Source organism: Tamandua tetradactyla, chromosome 12, assembly GCF_023851605.1.
Source record: "Tamandua tetradactyla isolate mTamTet1 chromosome 12, mTamTet1.pri, whole genome shotgun sequence".
NCBI classification, from domain to species: Eukaryota; Metazoa; Chordata; class Mammalia; order Pilosa; family Myrmecophagidae; genus Tamandua; species Tamandua tetradactyla.
This window is the reverse complement of record NC_135338.1, coordinates 47,375,230-47,382,691: the sequence shown is the minus strand read 5'-3', so window position 1 is coordinate 47,382,691 and position 7,462 is coordinate 47,375,230. Positions and strand designations below refer to the sequence as shown.

General features: G+C 34.9%; 1 long non-coding RNA gene across 1 annotated transcript; it reads left to right on the top strand.

Annotated features, from left to right (window-relative positions):
- The first annotated feature begins 1,119 nt into the window (after nucleotides 1–1,119).
- On the top strand, nucleotides 1,120–3,500 carry LOC143652085 (uncharacterized). Its single transcript, XR_013160403.1, has 2 exons — nucleotides 1,120–1,358; nucleotides 3,151–3,500. It is a non-coding gene; the product is annotated as an uncharacterized LOC143652085 (long non-coding RNA).
- Nucleotides 3,501–7,462: the final 3,962 nt, after the last annotated feature.

The following is a 7,462-nucleotide window of genomic DNA, read 5'->3' as shown; positions in this document are numbered from 1 at the left end:
TAAAAATTGTTCCCAAGGAAATTCATTTTGGACTTACTAAACAAAGTCTTAAATCTGCTCTTTTAAATATGTTCTATGAATTAAAAGAAATTATGTCTAAAGGTCTAAAAGAAAGTGTGAGAAGAATGCTTCAACAAATAGAGAATATCAGTATATAGAGATAAGAGATTAGAAGAACCCAGTAAAAACTCTAGAGTTGAAAATTACAATAATTGAAATGCAAAATTGAATAGAGGGAAGTGGTGGTATATTTTAACTATCAGAGGAAAGTATCAGAAAAATTGAAGATGGACCAATTGATATTATCCAGCCTGAGGTAAAGAAAGAAAAAAAATGAAGAAATATGAACTGAGCATCAGAGCCATGTGGAACACCAAGTGTATCCAATATATACATACTGCAAGTGTCAGAGGAGAGACAGAAAGTAACAGAAAGAACACATGAAGAAATTATGGTCAAATACTTCCCAAAGTTGATGAAAAACAATCATCTACATATCCAAGATGTCCAAAAAACATTGGAAGCAGGATAAAATCAAAGAAATTTCAATCTAGACAGCATAATCAAAATTTCAAAAGACAAAGACAAAGTTAGATTCTTGAAAACAGCAAGAAACAACTCAACCCACACAGGGGATCCTCAATAAGATTAACGTTTTATTTGTCATCAAAACCATGGAGGCCAGAAGGCAGTGGTGTGACAGACAATGCTAGAAGATAAATGATTGTCAACCAGGAGTTCTATAACTAGCAATACTATCCTTCATATTTATGAGGAGAAATTAAGAGATTCCCAGGAAAACAAAACTTAAGGAATTCATCTCTATCAGACCTGTCTTTTGAGGAATACTAAAGCGTAGGGCGCTGAGGAGACAGAGGTCACATGCTTGCTGCAGAGGTATTGGAAAGCTGTCTCTGTGGGAAAAGGCACCTGATGCCCTGAAAAGACTAAAGTGTTGCAAAGCTGCTTGAGTCAAGGGCAGAAGGAGGTCTGAGGAAATACTTGTAACTTTTTGACTCATCTGGTCACACTGAAGCAGATGGCTTAGCTCTTGCTGCCTCCTCCCCCATTCATCAGTTACATTTTTGACTTTCTTTAATCTCGCAGCCCTATAAAATAAACAATGCTGAACCTCTCCGGCCTTTGAGTCACCATCAGAGCTCAAGGTCCCACCTGGTCCCAGCTTTAACTATGTCTTTGTCTCTTGTGTTTTTTCCTCAATTCCCTTTCACTTCCCTTCAGTCCCGACTCTGAGCCATGCTGGTTGCGATGGCGCCTGAGCAGGGACCAGAATACAGAGGAGCTCTATACCGAGAGGAGGGAATGCTACCGTGGGGTGCGCACAATTTGGAACTAAGGTAAGGGGGAGTGCATAAAAGTACAGCCAGGTGTAATAATCATGGGACATTCTGTTTCAAAGGAACGGGAATTATAATTATGTCAAAGACTATGTTGAAGGCTAGGGGAGGAGATATTAGGAGACGCCAGCTTAATATCTTTTTAGATTTTGCCAAGAAACTTGCCCTTGGTTTCCCGAGGAAGGAACGGTCAATCTGGAGACCTGGGTTAAGGTGGAAAAACGGCTAAGAGATCGCTACGCAGCAGAGGGTCCAGATGAAACACCCATTTATACCTTTTCTATGTGGTCCTTAATTCAGGAATGGATTGATCTTGGCCCAAAGGGTGGCCGGCTCCTGAAAACTGAGACAGCAGAATCAAGTTATGAGGAAACTCTAAAGGAAACTGTACGGGGATGTGACAGTCTTAAATTATCTTCAAAGAGCTCTGCTTCGGTCGAACCTACTTCCCCCCCAGTTCTGAGAAACCGACCCTGCATAAACAGTCAGATGGGGGTAATGAAATAAAATTACAAGAGGGAGCAAGAACAGAAATCTATCATTCTGACTCTGAGGAGGAGGAGGAGAACTATCTAAATTCAGTTTTGCAAAGCATTCATTGCTGCTTGTGGGGCACCTAGCAGTAGGAAAGTGGCCTTTGAGTCTAAAAACGCTTCCTCTGCATCACTTTCTTCCCTACAAGGAAGCAGTCCTGGGGCTCAAGCTGAGGGTGAAGACACCACCAGGTTTCTGGTTTTTCCTGTCCTGGAGAAACCAGATCCTGACTGCTTCTGCAGTTGCTCTTTCTCAAAGTATACAATTTTGTTATTATTTTGTTAATAACCTAGCTCAAAAAACTTCTGTTTCCTTGCAAGAGCAAGAAAAAACAAAAACGATATTAAATTAGAAGTTAAGCTTAATGCTTTAGAGGCTGCAGTCATAGGCATAGGTAGTGAGGTAGAAAGTTTAAAATTCAGACAAAAGTTGCTATACTACGCTAATTATTGGTACATATGTGTGACATCAGTTCCGTATAATCAGTCATTATGGAACTGGCCTTAAGTTCAAAAGCATTTGCAGGGAGTTTGGAGCCACCATAGTATCAGTTTAAATTTAAAACAATTACATGAAGAAATTCTAAGCATGCGAAGAAGTCACGATGAAGTTGGTGATCCTGCTACAGTGGCAAGGGACATCTTGAGTGAATTACAAGGTTTTGATCCTCTAAATATTTTTAAATACTCAGCTTGGTATTCGATGGCTATAATCCTTTTGCTACTACTCTTGTTTCTTATCATTTCAGTCGGAATCCGGATCTTCCGAAACCAAATCTGAATCCTTTAATTAAATACCTTTGAGGTGCATTTAAAAAATAAAAGAAGGGGGAGATGTCAGGCGCGGGTGAGACAGAGGTCACAAGTTTGCTACAGAGATATAGCGAAGGTGTCTCTGTGGGAAAAGTCACTTGATGTCCTGAAAAGACTCAAGTGTTGCAAAGCTTCTTGAATCTGGGGCGGAAGGAGACCTTAAGAAACATTTGTAAGTTTTGACTTCTCGGGTCACAAGGAAGCAAATGGTTCAGTTCTGCTTCCTCCTCCCGCATTCTTTAGTTACATTTTTGACTTTCTTTACCTCACAGCCCTATAAAATAACAGTGCGGAATCTCTCTAGGTCTTTGAGGTCTTTGAGTCTCCATTCCAGCTCAGAGTCCCATCTGGTCTCAGCTTTAAGATCTTGTCTCCATCCGAGCTCAGAGTCCCACCTGGCTGGTCTCAGCTTTAACTATATCTTTGTCTCTTACGTTTATTTCTAGATTCCCCGTCGCCTCCCTTCAGTCCCGACACTGAGCCATGCTGGTTGAGCCATGCTGGTCGCAGCACTGGCAGTACTGAAGAGAATCCTTTAGGCTGAAATAAAAGGACACTGAGCTATAACTTGGATCCATAGAAGGATAAAAATATATACCAATGAAGTTGATACATTAGGTAAAACCAAAAGACAGTATAAAAGAGTTAATGCTTATATCTCCTTTTCCTTCCTATCTGATTTTAAAGGCAATTTCAAAAAGCAAAAATTATACATCTTTGTTTAAGTGTATGTAAGTTATAAAGATGTAATTTGTAATAATAGAACAACCAGGATGAAATAAACTGTATCGAAAAATTTTGTGTACTATGGAAATTAAGTTGGTGGTAATCTCAACTAGATGGTTATAAAATGTTATTTGTAATCCCAAGGGAACCATTAAGAAAATAAGAATATATGGTAAAATAAATAACAAGGGATTTAAAGTGGCACAGTAGAAAATATACACTTAACCCAAAAGAAAATAGTAAAGGAGAAACAGAGATATCAAAAAACTATGTCATGCAGAAAAACTGCAAAATGGCAATTATAAATCCTATTTTACTAGAATTATATCAAATGTAAATGTTTTATACATTAATCAAAACCAGAGGTTGGCAAACTAAACACACATACATGCAAAAACATGATCCTATTTTACTATCTATGAGGCATACTTCAGATTGAAGGAAACAAGTAGCTTGAGTGCCAAAAGAATGGAAAATGGTATACCAGGCAAATATTACCAAGAGAGTTGGATTGACTGTACTAACATCAGAAAAATATAAGTTAATAAAACTATTTTTAGAGACAAAGAAGAATGTTTTATATTAATTCAAGTGTCAATCCCTAAAAAGCCATAAACATTATAAGCATAGATTATGCACCTAACAAGTTTTAAAATACATGAAGCAATAACTGACAGAACTGAAAGAATAAGTAGGCAATTCAATTGGAACAGCTACAGATTTCAATACTTTACTTTTAATAGTTGGTAGAAAAACTAACAAAAGGTGAGCAAAAAATAGAAGACTTGAGCACACTAGAAAACAACTAGATATGACAGGCAGAGAACAATGCACCCAGCAAAGCAGAGCATTCATTCTTCCCAGGTGCACTTAGAACATTCTACAGGGTAGACCATAACTAGGCCATAAAATAAGTCCCACTAAATTTACAAGAATTGAAATTATGAAACTACACAAAGTATGTTCAGTATCACAATGCAATAAGATTGGATATCAATAACAAAGACAACTGGAAAATTCACAAATTTTGGAAATTAACGCACCTCTTTAAACAACCAATAGGTCAAAAAAGAGAGAGAAAATTAAAAAATAGTTTGAGATGAATTAAAATGAAAACATAACATACAAAAACAGGTAAAACAGCGCTTAGAGGGAAATTTATACCTGCAAACACCACTATTATAAGAAAGAAGGATCTCAAATAAATAGGACTTATTCTGTAAGAAACAAGAAATAAAAAATAAGCCAATTAAATTCAAATAAGCAGGAAGAAGTAGATAATAAAGATGAGTCCACAAATTAATGGAATATAGAATAAAGAAAATAGAGAACAATCAATAAAACAAAATATTTATTCTTCAGGAAAAAATCTACAAAATTTATAACTTTTAAATAGGTTACTTAAAAAAAAAGAAAGGAACCAAAATTACTAAAGTCAAGTGTGAAAGATATAAGTACTGATATTACAGAAATAAAATTTATAATAAGGGAATACTATAAAATATTGTATAGCAAAAAATTAGATAACCTTTTAGAAATATAAAAAAAAATCCTAGATAAGCAAGAAATACTGAAACTGACTCTAGAAGAAATAGAAAATATTAATAAACCTATGACAAATAAAAGTAATGAATTGATAATCAAAAAACTGCCCCAAGAAAAGCCCAGGCTCAGGTGGCTTCACTGGTGAAATGCATCAAAAGTTAAAGGAATATTAATATGATTCTTTCATAACCTCTTACAAAATCAGATTAACAGTGAAGATTTCTCATGTCCTTCTATGAAACTGAGATTGCCCTCACAACAAAGCAGACAGAGATACCACAAGAAAAGAAAACTAAAAATAATCCTTATGAATATAGACACAAAAATCCCCAACACAATCCTAGCAAATCCAATACAGCAACATATCAAAGAGTTAATATGCTATGACCAAGTGGGATTCATCTCAAGAATGCAAGATAAGTTCAACAAAAGAAAACAAATCAATTTAACATAGCATATTAATAGAATAAAGAAAAAAAAACTACATGATTAACTCAATGGAAATACAGATAATTTGTCAAAATCTATCCTGCTTTTATGACAAAAAACACTCGGTAGACTAATAGTATAAGAAATTTTTCAGCCCACTAAAGAGCATTTGCAAAAAATCCATAGCTGTCATAGCTAATGGTGAAAGACTGAATCCATTTTTCCCCAGGGTCAGAAATAAGAAAAGGATGTCTACTCTTGCCGCTTCTATTCAACATTTTACTAGAGGGTCTAGCCCAGGTAATTAGTGAAGAAAAATAAATAAAAGACATCCATATTGAATAGGAAGAATAAAACTATCTCTATTCACAGATATGAGTTTTATACAGAAAATCCTAGGAAGCTAAATATATGCAAAACCTATTAGAACTAATAAAAATATTCAGGAAGGTGGCAGAATACAAGGTCAATATACAAAATCAATTGCATTTATATACACTTGCAATGAACAATCCAAGAATGAAATTAAGAAAAAAATTACATTTACAATAGCATAAAAATATTAATACACTTAGGAGTATGTTTATCAAATGAAATGTAAAACTTATACACTGACAAGGATAAATAACACCCTTTAAAGAAAATAAAAGCCTAAATAAATGGAAAACAATCTGATATTCACAGATTAAGAGAGCTAATATTATGTTAACAATACTTCCCAAATTTATCTACAGATTCACCACAATCCCTTTACAAATCCAAACTGCCTTTTTTTTACACACACTGGCAAGCTGATCCTAAAATTCATTTGTAAATGAAAAGGAATGGATAGGTAGTAAAAACAATCTTAGAAGTGGATAGCAAATTGGGAGGACTGCTTCAAAATTGGGAGGACTGATTCACACTTTCCTTTTTTTTTTTTTTTTTTTGTATGCTGTATGGTGGAGGTCACATTTCATTCTTTTTCCGTGTAAGTAGCCCCCTTCTTTCAGTACTGTTTGTTGAATTTTTGTTTGTTTGGTTTTTTGTTTGCTTGGAAAGTTCATGGGCCGGAAATAGAACCCGGGTCTCCCTCATAGCAGGTGAGAATTCTACCACTGAACTACCTTTGCACTCCGCCATGCTTTCTATTTTTAAAAATTACTACAGAGTTACAGTAATCAAGACTGCATGATACTGTCATAAGTATAGACATAGAGATTAATGGAAAATAATTTAAAGTCTGAATTAAAGCCTCACTTTTATGGCCTCTTGACTTTTAAAAGGGTGCCAAGATAACTCATTGGGAAAAGAATAAACTTCTCAATTAACAGTTCTGGGACACGAGGTTCCCACATGCAAAAGAATTAAGTTCTATTCCAATATTATACATTAATTGGAAATTGATGAAAAAATAAAAAAAAACTAAATGTAAGAGCTAAAACTGTAAAACTCATCAGAGAAAATAGCTGTAAATTTTCAGAACGTTGAATAAGATAATGGTTTCTTAGATATGACATTAAAAGCACAAGAAAAAAATGCATTTCATGAAAATTAATGTTTTTAAAGAGAAAAGTTAATCCACAGAATGAGAATAAATATCTGCAAATCCTACCTGATAAGGAATTTGTACCCAGAGTATATAAAGAAAACAAAACAACTGAATAATAATATGAAAAAGAAAACATTTAAATAATGGGCAAAGAATCTGACATTTTCCCAAAGAAGTTATAGAAATGGCCAATAAGCACATAAACAGATGTTCAATACCACTAGTCATTAGGGAAATGCAAATTGAAACCTCAGGGAGATAACATTTCACATCCACAGGGGTGGAGAAAACCTAGAAGACTGATAACGACAAGTGTTGGAAAATATGTGGTGAAATTGGAACTCCTCATGTACTGCTGGTGGGTATGTAGAATTGTGGTGCTGCTTTGGAAAATGGCTTGGTTGTACCTCCAAAATTTATACATACACAAATTTATCATAAAGCAATTCTCTCTTGGGTATGTTCCCAAAGGAATTGAAAACATATGTCCATGCAAAAATAATTGTACATAAATGTCCAAAACAATA